The sequence below is a fragment of the Stigmatopora nigra genome, unplaced genomic scaffold (genome assembly GCF_051989575.1).
Source record: "Stigmatopora nigra isolate UIUO_SnigA unplaced genomic scaffold, RoL_Snig_1.1 HiC_scaffold_24, whole genome shotgun sequence".
Taxonomy (NCBI): Eukaryota; Metazoa; Chordata; class Actinopteri; order Syngnathiformes; family Syngnathidae; genus Stigmatopora; species Stigmatopora nigra.
This window is the reverse complement of record NW_027551603.1, coordinates 2,354,817-2,364,264: the sequence shown is the minus strand read 5'-3', so window position 1 is coordinate 2,364,264 and position 9,448 is coordinate 2,354,817. Positions and strand designations below refer to the sequence as shown.

At 54.1% G+C, this 9,448-nt stretch overlaps 52 pseudogenes; all 52 read left to right on the top strand.

The window, feature by feature from the left end:
• The first annotated feature begins 12 nt into the window (after positions 1-12).
• LOC144185866 (5S ribosomal RNA) lies at positions 13-141 on the top strand (annotated as a pseudogene).
• A 56-nt stretch (positions 142-197) lies between these two features.
• Positions 198-316, top strand: LOC144188397 (5S ribosomal RNA; annotated as a pseudogene).
• A 231-nt stretch (positions 317-547) lies between these two features.
• On the top strand, positions 548-666 carry LOC144182001 (5S ribosomal RNA; annotated as a pseudogene).
• Positions 667-722: 56 nt separating this feature from the next.
• Positions 723-841, top strand: LOC144185274 (5S ribosomal RNA; annotated as a pseudogene).
• Positions 842-897: 56 nt separating this feature from the next.
• Positions 898-1,026, top strand: LOC144184666 (5S ribosomal RNA; annotated as a pseudogene).
• A 56-nt stretch (positions 1,027-1,082) lies between these two features.
• On the top strand, positions 1,083-1,201 carry LOC144184217 (5S ribosomal RNA; annotated as a pseudogene).
• Positions 1,202-1,257: 56 nt separating this feature from the next.
• Positions 1,258-1,386, top strand: LOC144186272 (5S ribosomal RNA; annotated as a pseudogene).
• A 56-nt stretch (positions 1,387-1,442) lies between these two features.
• Positions 1,443-1,561, top strand: LOC144182764 (5S ribosomal RNA; annotated as a pseudogene).
• Positions 1,562-1,617: 56 nt separating this feature from the next.
• LOC144184493 (5S ribosomal RNA) lies at positions 1,618-1,736 on the top strand (annotated as a pseudogene).
• A 56-nt stretch (positions 1,737-1,792) lies between these two features.
• Positions 1,793-1,911, top strand: LOC144188876 (5S ribosomal RNA; annotated as a pseudogene).
• Positions 1,912-1,967: 56 nt separating this feature from the next.
• Positions 1,968-2,086, top strand: LOC144188358 (5S ribosomal RNA; annotated as a pseudogene).
• Positions 2,087-2,142: 56 nt separating this feature from the next.
• LOC144190513 (5S ribosomal RNA) lies at positions 2,143-2,261 on the top strand (annotated as a pseudogene).
• A 56-nt stretch (positions 2,262-2,317) lies between these two features.
• On the top strand, positions 2,318-2,436 carry LOC144182077 (5S ribosomal RNA; annotated as a pseudogene).
• Positions 2,437-2,492: 56 nt separating this feature from the next.
• LOC144182833 (5S ribosomal RNA) lies at positions 2,493-2,621 on the top strand (annotated as a pseudogene).
• Positions 2,622-2,677: 56 nt separating this feature from the next.
• On the top strand, positions 2,678-2,806 carry LOC144186968 (5S ribosomal RNA; annotated as a pseudogene).
• Positions 2,807-2,862: 56 nt separating this feature from the next.
• On the top strand, positions 2,863-2,981 carry LOC144187466 (5S ribosomal RNA; annotated as a pseudogene).
• A 56-nt stretch (positions 2,982-3,037) lies between these two features.
• Positions 3,038-3,156, top strand: LOC144187687 (5S ribosomal RNA; annotated as a pseudogene).
• A 56-nt stretch (positions 3,157-3,212) lies between these two features.
• Positions 3,213-3,341, top strand: LOC144185369 (5S ribosomal RNA; annotated as a pseudogene).
• A 56-nt stretch (positions 3,342-3,397) lies between these two features.
• On the top strand, positions 3,398-3,526 carry LOC144187229 (5S ribosomal RNA; annotated as a pseudogene).
• Positions 3,527-3,582: 56 nt separating this feature from the next.
• Positions 3,583-3,701, top strand: LOC144188396 (5S ribosomal RNA; annotated as a pseudogene).
• A 56-nt stretch (positions 3,702-3,757) lies between these two features.
• On the top strand, positions 3,758-3,876 carry LOC144187108 (5S ribosomal RNA; annotated as a pseudogene).
• Positions 3,877-3,932: 56 nt separating this feature from the next.
• Positions 3,933-4,051, top strand: LOC144182000 (5S ribosomal RNA; annotated as a pseudogene).
• Positions 4,052-4,107: 56 nt separating this feature from the next.
• LOC144185272 (5S ribosomal RNA) lies at positions 4,108-4,226 on the top strand (annotated as a pseudogene).
• Positions 4,227-4,282: 56 nt separating this feature from the next.
• Positions 4,283-4,411, top strand: LOC144184665 (5S ribosomal RNA; annotated as a pseudogene).
• A 56-nt stretch (positions 4,412-4,467) lies between these two features.
• LOC144184215 (5S ribosomal RNA) lies at positions 4,468-4,586 on the top strand (annotated as a pseudogene).
• A 56-nt stretch (positions 4,587-4,642) lies between these two features.
• LOC144186271 (5S ribosomal RNA) lies at positions 4,643-4,771 on the top strand (annotated as a pseudogene).
• A 56-nt stretch (positions 4,772-4,827) lies between these two features.
• On the top strand, positions 4,828-4,946 carry LOC144190774 (5S ribosomal RNA; annotated as a pseudogene).
• Positions 4,947-5,002: 56 nt separating this feature from the next.
• On the top strand, positions 5,003-5,121 carry LOC144184480 (5S ribosomal RNA; annotated as a pseudogene).
• A 56-nt stretch (positions 5,122-5,177) lies between these two features.
• Positions 5,178-5,296, top strand: LOC144188875 (5S ribosomal RNA; annotated as a pseudogene).
• A 56-nt stretch (positions 5,297-5,352) lies between these two features.
• LOC144188346 (5S ribosomal RNA) lies at positions 5,353-5,471 on the top strand (annotated as a pseudogene).
• Positions 5,472-5,527: 56 nt separating this feature from the next.
• LOC144190512 (5S ribosomal RNA) lies at positions 5,528-5,646 on the top strand (annotated as a pseudogene).
• A 56-nt stretch (positions 5,647-5,702) lies between these two features.
• Positions 5,703-5,821, top strand: LOC144189614 (5S ribosomal RNA; annotated as a pseudogene).
• Positions 5,822-5,877: 56 nt separating this feature from the next.
• Positions 5,878-6,006, top strand: LOC144182832 (5S ribosomal RNA; annotated as a pseudogene).
• A 56-nt stretch (positions 6,007-6,062) lies between these two features.
• Positions 6,063-6,181, top strand: LOC144182500 (5S ribosomal RNA; annotated as a pseudogene).
• A 56-nt stretch (positions 6,182-6,237) lies between these two features.
• Positions 6,238-6,356, top strand: LOC144188504 (5S ribosomal RNA; annotated as a pseudogene).
• Positions 6,357-6,412: 56 nt separating this feature from the next.
• LOC144187686 (5S ribosomal RNA) lies at positions 6,413-6,531 on the top strand (annotated as a pseudogene).
• A 56-nt stretch (positions 6,532-6,587) lies between these two features.
• On the top strand, positions 6,588-6,716 carry LOC144185368 (5S ribosomal RNA; annotated as a pseudogene).
• Positions 6,717-6,772: 56 nt separating this feature from the next.
• Positions 6,773-6,901, top strand: LOC144187157 (5S ribosomal RNA; annotated as a pseudogene).
• A 56-nt stretch (positions 6,902-6,957) lies between these two features.
• Positions 6,958-7,076, top strand: LOC144187874 (5S ribosomal RNA; annotated as a pseudogene).
• Positions 7,077-7,132: 56 nt separating this feature from the next.
• On the top strand, positions 7,133-7,261 carry LOC144185241 (5S ribosomal RNA; annotated as a pseudogene).
• A 56-nt stretch (positions 7,262-7,317) lies between these two features.
• Positions 7,318-7,446, top strand: LOC144185367 (5S ribosomal RNA; annotated as a pseudogene).
• Positions 7,447-7,502: 56 nt separating this feature from the next.
• Positions 7,503-7,631, top strand: LOC144187155 (5S ribosomal RNA; annotated as a pseudogene).
• A 56-nt stretch (positions 7,632-7,687) lies between these two features.
• LOC144187873 (5S ribosomal RNA) lies at positions 7,688-7,806 on the top strand (annotated as a pseudogene).
• Positions 7,807-7,862: 56 nt separating this feature from the next.
• Positions 7,863-7,991, top strand: LOC144185240 (5S ribosomal RNA; annotated as a pseudogene).
• A 56-nt stretch (positions 7,992-8,047) lies between these two features.
• LOC144184052 (5S ribosomal RNA) lies at positions 8,048-8,176 on the top strand (annotated as a pseudogene).
• A 56-nt stretch (positions 8,177-8,232) lies between these two features.
• On the top strand, positions 8,233-8,361 carry LOC144185865 (5S ribosomal RNA; annotated as a pseudogene).
• A 56-nt stretch (positions 8,362-8,417) lies between these two features.
• LOC144188395 (5S ribosomal RNA) lies at positions 8,418-8,536 on the top strand (annotated as a pseudogene).
• Positions 8,537-8,592: 56 nt separating this feature from the next.
• On the top strand, positions 8,593-8,711 carry LOC144187107 (5S ribosomal RNA; annotated as a pseudogene).
• A 56-nt stretch (positions 8,712-8,767) lies between these two features.
• On the top strand, positions 8,768-8,886 carry LOC144181999 (5S ribosomal RNA; annotated as a pseudogene).
• Positions 8,887-8,942: 56 nt separating this feature from the next.
• On the top strand, positions 8,943-9,061 carry LOC144185271 (5S ribosomal RNA; annotated as a pseudogene).
• A 56-nt stretch (positions 9,062-9,117) lies between these two features.
• Positions 9,118-9,246, top strand: LOC144184664 (5S ribosomal RNA; annotated as a pseudogene).
• A 56-nt stretch (positions 9,247-9,302) lies between these two features.
• On the top strand, positions 9,303-9,421 carry LOC144184214 (5S ribosomal RNA; annotated as a pseudogene).
• The last annotated feature ends 27 nt before the right edge of the window (positions 9,422-9,448 follow it).

Genomic DNA, 9,448 nt, shown 5'->3' with positions numbered 1-9,448 from the left:
AAGAGCAGTACCGCTCACGGCCATACCACCCTGAAAAGGTCCGGTCTCGCCCGATCTCGTCCGATCTCGGCAGCCAAGCATGGTTCGGCCTGGTTAGTACCTGATTGGGAGACAGCTTGGGAATACCAGGTGCTGTGAGCATCATACCCCGCATATTTTTCGACATTTCATGGGTGTCCATCTGCAAGAGAAGTACCGCTCACGGCCATACCACCCTGTAAAGGCCCGATCTCGTCCGATCTTGGAAGCCAAGCATGGTTCGGCCTGGTTAGTACCTGATTGGGAGACCTCTTGGGAATACCAGGTGCTGTGAGCATCATACCCCGCATTTTTTTCGACATTTCATGGGTGTCCATCTGCATGAGCAGTACTACTCACGGCCACACCACCCTGAAAAGGCCTGATCTCGTCCGATATCGGAAGCCAAGCATGGTTCATCCTGTTTAGTACCTGATTGGGAGACCGCTTGGGAATACCAGGTGCTGTGAGCATCATACCCCGCATCTTTTTCGACATTTCATGGGTGTCCATCTGCAAGAGCGGTACCGCTCACGGCCATACCACCCTGAAAAGGCCCGATCTCGTCCGATTTCGGAAGGCAAGCATGGTTCGGCCTGGTAAGTACCTGATTGGGAGACCACTTTGGAATACCAGGTGCTGTGAGCATCATTCCCCGCATCTTTTTCGACATTTCATGGGTGTCCATCTGCAAAAGCAGTACCGCTCACGGCCATACCACCCTGAAAAGGCCCGATCTCGCCCGATCTAGGAAGCCAAGCATCGTTCGGCCTGGTTAGTACCTGATTGGGAGACCGCTTGGGAATACCAGGTGCTGTGAGCATCATACCCCGCATCTTTTTCGACATTTCATGGGTGTCCATCTGCTAGTGCAGTACCGCTCACGGCCATACCACCCTGAAAAGGCCCGATCTCGTCCGATCTCGTCCGATCTCGGAAGCCAAACATGGATCGGCCTGGTTAGTACCTAATTGGGAGACCGCTTGGGAATACCAGGTGCTGTGAGCATCATACCCCGCATCTTTTTCGACATTTCATGGGTGTCCATCTGCTAGTGCAGTACCGCTCACGGCCATACCACCCTGAAAAGGCCCGATCTCGTCCGATCTAGGAAGCCAAGCATTGTTCGACCTGGTTAGTACCTGATTGGGAGACCGCTTGGGAATACCAGGTGCTGTGAGCATCATACCCCGCATCTTTTTCGACATTTCATGGGTGTCCATCTGCTAGTGCAGTACCGCTCACAGCCATACCACCCTGAAAAGGCCCGATCTCGTCCGATCTCGTCCGATCTCGGCAGCCAAGCATGGTTCGGCCTGGTTAGTACCTGATTGGGAGACCGCTTGGGAATACCACGTGCTGTGAGCATCATACCCCGCATCTTTTTCGACATTTCATGGGTGTCCATCTGCAAAAGCAGTACCGCTCACGGCCATACCACCCTGAAAAGGCCCGATCTCACCCGATCTCGGAGGCCAAGCATGTTTCGGCCTGGTTAGTACCTGATTGGGAGACCGCTTGGGAATACCAGGTGCTGTGAGCATCATACCCCGCATCTTTTTCGACATTTCATGGGTGTCCATCTGCAAAGACAATACCGCTCACGGCCATACCACCCTGAAAAGGCCCGATCTCGTCCGAACTCGGAAGCCAAGCATGGTTCGGCCTGGTTAGTACCTGATTGGGAGACCGCTTGGGAATACCAGGTACTGTGAGCATCATACCCTGCATCTTTTTCGACATTTCACGGGTGTCCATCTGCTAGTGCAGTACCGCTCACGGCCATACCACCCTGAAAAGGCCCGATCTCGTCCGATCTCGGCAGCCAAGCATGGTTCGGCCTGTTTAGTACCTGATTGGGAGACCGCTTGGGAATACCAGGTGCTGTGAGCATCATACCCCGCATCTTTTTCGACATTTCATGGGTGTCCATCTGCAAGAGCAGTACCGCTCACGGCCATACCACCCTGAAAAAGCCCGATCTCGTCCGATCTCGGAAGCCAAGCATGGTTCGGCCTGGTTAGTACCTGATTGGGAGACCGCTTGGGAATACCAGGTGCTGTGAGCATCATACCCCGCATCTTTTTCGACATTTCATGGGTGTCCATCTGCTAGTGCAGCACCGCTCACGGCCATACCACCCTGAAAAGGCCCGATCTCGTCCGATTTCGGAAGCCAAGCATGGTTCGGCCTGGTTAGTAGCTGATTGGGAGACCGCTTGGGAATACCAGGTGCTGTGAGCATCATACCCCGCATCTTTTTCGACATTTCATGGGTGTCCATCTGCAAGAGTAGTACCGCTCACGGCCATACCACCCTGAAAAGGCCCGATCTCGTCCGTTCTCGGCAGCCAAGCATTGTTCGGCCTGGTTAGTACCTGATTGGGAGACCGCTTGGGAATACCAGGTGCTGTGAGCATCGTACCCCGCATCTTTTTCGACATTTCATTGGTGTCCATCTGCAAGAGCAGTACCGCTCACGGCCATACCACCCTGATGAGGCCTGATCTCGCCCGATCTCGTCCGATCTCGGCAGCCAAGCATGGTTCGGCCTGGTTAGTACCTGATTGGGAGACCGCTTGGGAATACCAGGTGCTGTGAGCATCATACCCCGCATCTTTTTCGACATTTCATGGGTGTCCATCTGCAAGAGCAGTACCGCTCACGGCCATACCACCCTGATAAGGCCCGATCTCGTCCGATCTCGTCCGATCTCGGCAGCCAAGCATTGTTCGGCCTGGTTAGTACCTGATTGGGAGACCGCTTCGGAATACCAGGTGCTGTGAGCATCATACCCCGCATCTTTTTCGACATTTCATGGGTGTCCATCTGCAAGTGCAATATCGCTCACGGCCATACCACCCTGAAAAGGCCCGATCTCGCCCGATCTCGGAAGTCAAGCATGGTTCGGCCTGGTTAGTACCTGATTGGGAGACCGCTTGGGAATACCAGGTGCTGTGAGCATCATACCCCGCATCTTTTTCGACATTTCATGGGTGTCCATCTGCTAGTGCAGTACCGCTCACGGCCATACCACCCTGAAAAGGCCCGATCTCGTCCGATCTCGGAAGCCAAGCATGGTTCGGCCTGTTTAGTACCTGATTGGGAGACCGCTTGGGAATACCAGGTGCTGTGAGCATCATACCCCGCATCTTTTTCGACATTTCATGGATGTCCATCTGCAAGAGCAGTACCGCTCACGGCCATACCACCCTGATAAGGCCCGATCTCGCCCGATCTTGTCCGATCTCGGCAGCCAAGCATGGTTCGGCCTGGTTAGTACCCGATTGGGAGACCGCTTGGGAATACCAGGTGCTGTGAGCATCATACCCCGCATCTTTTTCGACATTTCATGGGTGTCCATCTGCTAGTGCAGTACCGCTCAAGGCCATACCACCCTGAAAAGGTCCGGTCTCGCCCGATCTCGTCCGATCTCGGCAGCCAAGCATGGTTCGGCCTGGTTAGTACCTGATTGGGAGACAGCTTGGGAATACCAGGTGCTGTGAGCATCATACCCCGCATATTTTTCGACATTTCATGGGTGTCCATCTGCAAGAGAAGTACTGCTCACGGCCATACCACCCTGTAAAGGCCCGATCTCGTCCGATCTTGGAAGCCAAGCATGGTTCGGCCTGGTTAGTACCTGATTGGGAGACCTCTTGGGAATACCAGGTGCTGTGAGCATCATACCCCGCATTTTTTTCGACATTTCATGGGTGTCCATCTGCATGAGCAGTACTACTCACGGCCATACCACCCTGAAAAGGCCTGATCTCGTCCGATATCGGAAGCCAAGCATGGTTCATCCTGTTTAGTACCTGATTGGGAGACCGCTTGGGAATACCAGGTGCTGTGAGCATCATACCCCGCATCTTTTTCGACATTTCATGGGTGTCCATCTGCAAGAGCGGTACCGCTCACGGCCATACCACCCTGAAAAGGCCCGATCTCGTCCGATTTCGGAAGGCAAGCATGGTTCGGCCTGGTAAGTACCTGATTGGGAGACCACTTTGGAATACCAGGTGCTGTGAGCATCATTCCCCGCATCTTTTTCGACATTTCATGGGTGTCCATCTGCAAAAGCAGTACCGCTCACGGCCATACCACCCTGAAAAGGCCCGATCTCGCCCGATCTAGGAAGCCAAGCATCGTTCGGCCTGGTTAGTACCTGATTGGGAGACCGCTTGGGAATACCAGGTGCTGTGAGCATCATACCCCGCATCTTTTTCGACATTTCATGGGTGTCCATCTGCTAGTGCAGTACCGCTCACGGCCATACCACCCTGAAAAGGCCCGATCTCGTCCGATCTCGTCCGATCTCGGAAGCCAAACATGGATCGGCCTGGTTAGTACCTAATTGGGAGACCGCTTGGGAATACCAGGTGCTGTGAGCATCATACCCCGCATCTTTTTCGACATTTCATGGGTGTCCATCTGCTAGTGCAGTACCGCTCACGGCCATACCACCCTGAAAAGGCCCGATCTCGTCCGATCTAGGAAGCCAAGCATTGTTCGACCTGGTTAGTACCTGATTGGGAGACCGCTTGGGAATACCAGGTGCTGTGAGCATCATACCCCGCATCTTTTTCGACATTTCATGGGTGTCCATCTGCTAGTGCAGTACCGCTCACAGCCATACCACCCTGAAAAGGCCCGATCTCGTCCGATCTCGTCCGATCTCGGCAGCCAAGCATGGTTCGGCCTGGTTAGTACCTGATTGGGAGACCGCTTGGGAATACCACGTGCTGTGAGCATCATACCCCGCATCTTTTTCGACATTTCATGGGTGTCCATCTGCAAAAGCAGTACCGCTCACGGCCATACCACCCTGAAAAGGCCCGATCTCACCCGATCTCGGAAGCCAAGCATGTTTCGGCCTGGTTAGTACCTGATTGGGAGACCGCTTGGGAATACCAGGTGCTGTGAGCATCATACCCCGCATCTTTTTCGACATTTCATGGGTGTCCATCTGCAAAGACAATACCGCTCACGGCCATACCACCCTGAAAAGGCCCGATCTCGTCCGAACTCGGAAGCCAAGCATGGTTCGGCCTGGTTAGTACCTGATTGGGAGACCGCTTGGGAATACCAGGTACTGTGAGCATCATACCCTGCATCTTTTTCGACATTTCACGGGTGTCCATCTGCTAGTGCAGTACCGCTCACGGCCATACCACCCTGAAAAGGCCCGATCTCGTCCGATCTCGGCAGCCAAGCATGGTTCGGCCTGTTTAGTACCTGATTGGGAGACCGCTTGGGAATACCAGGTGCTGTGAGCATCATACCCCGCATCTTTTTCGACATTTCATGGGTGTCCATCTGCAAGAGCAGTACCGCTCACGGCCATACCACCCTGAAAAAGCCCGATCTCGTCCGATCTCGGAAGCCAAGCATGGTTCGGCCTGGTTAGTACCTGATTGGGAGACCGCTTGGGAATACCAGGTGCTGTGAGCATCATACCCCGCATCTTTTTCGACATTTCATGGGTGTCCATCTGCTAGTGCAGCACCGCTCACGGCCATACCACCCTGAAAAGGCCCGATCTCGTCCGATTTCGGAAGCCAAGCATGGTTCGGCCTGGTTAGTAGCTGATTGGGAGACCGCTTGGGAATACCAGGTGCTGTGAGCATCATACCCCGCATCTTTTTCGACATTTCATGGGTGTCCATCTGCAAGAGTAGTACCGCTCACGGCCATACCACCCTGAAAAGGCCCGATCTCGTCCGTTCTCGGCAGCCAAGCATGGTTCGGCCTGGTTAGTACCTGATTGGGAGACCGCTTGGGAATACCAGGTGCTGTGAGCATCATACCCCGCATCTTTTTCGACATTTCATTGGTGTCCATCTGCAAGAGCAGTACCGCTCACGGCCATACCACCCTGATGAGGCCTGATCTCGCCCGATCTCGTCCGATCTCGGCAGCCAAGCATGGTTCGGCCTGGTTAGTACCTGATTGGGAGACCGCTTGGGAATACCAGGTGCTGTGAGCATCATACCCCGCATCTTTTTCGACATTTCATGGGTGTCCATCTGCAAGAGCAGTACCGCTCACGGCCATACCACCCTGATAAGGCCCGATCTCGTCCGATCTCGGCAGCCAAGCATTGTTCGGCCTGGTTAGTACCTGATTGGGAGACCGCTTCGGAATACCAGGTGCTGTGAGCATCATACCCCGCATCTTTTTCGACATTTCATGGGTGTCCATCTGCAAGTGCAATATCGCTCACGGCCATACCACCCTGAAAAGGCCCGATCTCGCCCGATCTCGGAAGCCAAGCATGGTTCGGCCTGGTTAGTACCTGATTGGGAGACCGCTTGGGAATACCAGGTGCTGTGAGCATCATACCCCGCATCTTTTTCGACATTTCATGGGTGTCCATCTGCTAGTGCAGTACCGCTCACGGCCATACCACCCTGAAAAGGCCCGATCTCGTCCGATCTCGGAAGCCAAGCATGGTTCGGCCTGTTTAGTACCTGATTGGGAGACCGCTTGGGAATACCAGGTGCTGTGAGCATCATACCCCGCATCTTTTTCGACATTTCATGGATGTCCATCTGCAAGAGCAGTACCGCTCACGGCCATACCACCCTGATAAGGCCCGATCTCGCCCGATCTTGTCCGATCTCGGCAGCCAAGCATGGTTCGGCCTGGTTAGTACCCGATTGGGAGACCGCTTGGGAATACCAGGTGCTGTGAGCATCATACCCCGCATCTTTTTCGACATTTCATGGGTGTCCATCTGCTAGTGCAGTACCGCTCAAGGCCATACCACCCTGATAAGGCCCGATCTCGCCCGATTTCGTCCGATCTCGGCAGCCAAGCATGGTTCGGCCTGTTTAGTACCTGATTGGGAGACCGCTTGGGAATACCAGGTGCTGTGAGCATCATACCTCGCATCTTTTTCGACATTTCATGGGTGTCCATCTGCAATAGCAGTACCGCTCACGGCCATACCACCCTGAAAAGGCCCGATCTCATCTGATCTCGGAAGCCAATCATGGTTCGGCCTGGTTAGTACCTGATTGGGAGACCGCTTGGGAATACCAGGTGCTGTGAGCATCATACCCCGCATCTTTTTCGACATTTCATGGGTGTCCATCTGCTAGTGCAGTACCGCTCACGGCCATACCACCCTGATAAGGCCCGATCTCGTCCGATCTCGTCCGATCTCGGCAGCCAAGCATGGTTCGGCCTGTTTAGTACCTGATTGGGAGACCGCTTGGGAATACCAGGTGCTGTGAGCATCATACCCCGCATCTTTTTCGACATTTCATGGATGTCCATCTGCAAGAGCAGTACCGCTCACGGCCATACCACCCTGATAAGGCCCGATCTCGCCCGATCTTGTCCGATCTCGGCAGCCAAGCATGGTTCGGCCTGGTTAGTACCCGATTGGGAGACCGCTTGGGAATACCAGGTGCTGTGAGCATCATACCCCGCATCTTTTTCGACATTTCATGGGTGTCCATCTGCTAGTGCAGTACCGCTCAAGGCCATACCACCCTGATAAGGCCCGATCTCGCCCGATTTCGTCCGATCTCGGCAGCCAAGCATGGTTCGGCCTGTTTAGTACCTGATTGGGAGACCGCTTGGGAATACCAGGTGCTGTGAGCATCATACCTCGCATCTTTTTCGACATTTCATGGGTGTCCATCTGCAATAGCAGTACCGCTCACGGCCATACCACCCTGAAAAGGCCCGATCTCATCTGATCTCGGAAGCCAATCATGGTTCGGCCTGGTTAGTACCTGATTGGGAGACCGCTTGGGAATACCAGGTGCTGTGAGCATCATACCCCGCATCTTTTTCGACATTTCATGGGTGTCCATCTGCTAGTGCAGTACCGCTCACGGCCATACCACCCTGATAAGGCCCGATCTCGTCCGATCTCGTCCGATCTCGGCAGCCAAGCATGGTTCGGCCTGTTTAGTACCTGATTGGGAGACCGCTTGGGAATACCAGGTGCTGTGAGCATCATACCCCGCATCTTTTTCGACATTTCATGGGTGTCCATCTGCAAGAGCAGTACCGCTCACGGCCATACCACCCTGAAAAGGCCCGATCTCGCCCGATCTCGCCCGATCTCGGCAGCCAAGCATGGTTCGGCCTGGTTAGTACCTGATTGGGAGACCGCTTGGGAATACCAGGTGCTGTGAGCATCATACCCCGCATCTTTTTCGACATTTCATGGGTGTCCATCTGCAAGAGCAGTACCGCTCACGGCCATACCACCCTGAAAAGGTCCGGTCTCGCCCGATCTCGTCCGATCTCGGCAGCCAAGCATGGTTCGGCCTGGTTAGTACCTGATTGGGAGACAGCTTGGGAATACCAGGTGCTGTGAGCATCATACCCCGCATATTTTTCGACATTTCATGGGTGTCCATCTGCAAGAGAAGTACCGCTCACGGCCATACCACCCTGTAAAGGCCCGATCTCGTCCGATCTTGGAAGCCAAGCATGGTTCGGCCTGGTTAGTACCTGATTGGGAGACCTCTTGGGAATACCAGGTGCTGTGAGCATCATACCCCGAATTTTTTTCGACATTTCATGGGTGTCCATCTGCATGAGCAGTACTACTCACGGCCATACCACCCTGAAAAGGCCTGATCTCGTCCGATATCGGAAGCCAAGCATGGTTCATCCTGTTTAGTACCTGATTGGGAGACCGCTTGGGAATACCAGGTGCTGTGAGCATCATACCCCGCATCTTTTTCGACATTTCATGGGTGTCCATCTGCAAGAGCGGTACCGCTCACGGCCATACCACCCTGAAAAGGCCCGATCTCGTCCGATTTCGGAAGGCAAGCATGGTTCGGCCTGGTAAGTACCTGATTGGGAGACCACTTTGGAATACCAGGTGCTGTGAGCATCATTCCCCGCATCTTTTTCGACATTTCATGGGTGTCCATCTGCAAAAGCAGTACCGCTCACGGCCATACCACCCTGAAAAGGCCCGATCTCGCCCGATCTAGGAAGCCAAGCATCGTTCGGCCTGGTTAGTACCTGATTGGGAGACCGCTTGGGAATACCAGGTGCTGTGAGCATCATACCCCGCATCTTTTTCGACATTTCATGGGTGTCCATCTGCTAGTGCAGTACCGCTCACGGCCATACCACCCTGAAAAGGCCCGATCTCGTCCGATCTCGTCCGATCTCGGAAGCCAAACATGGATCGGCCTGGTTAGTACCTAATTGGGAGACCGCTTGGGAATACCAGGTGCTGTGAGCATCATACCCCGCATCTTTTTCGACATTTCATGGGTGTCCATCTGCTAGTGCAGTACCGCTCACGGCCATACCACCCTGAAAAGGCCCGATCTCGTCCGATCTAGGAAGCCAAGCATTGTTCGACCTGGTTAGTACCTGATTGGGAGACCGCTTGGGAATACCAGGTGCTGTGAGCATCATACCCCGCATCTTTTTCGACATTT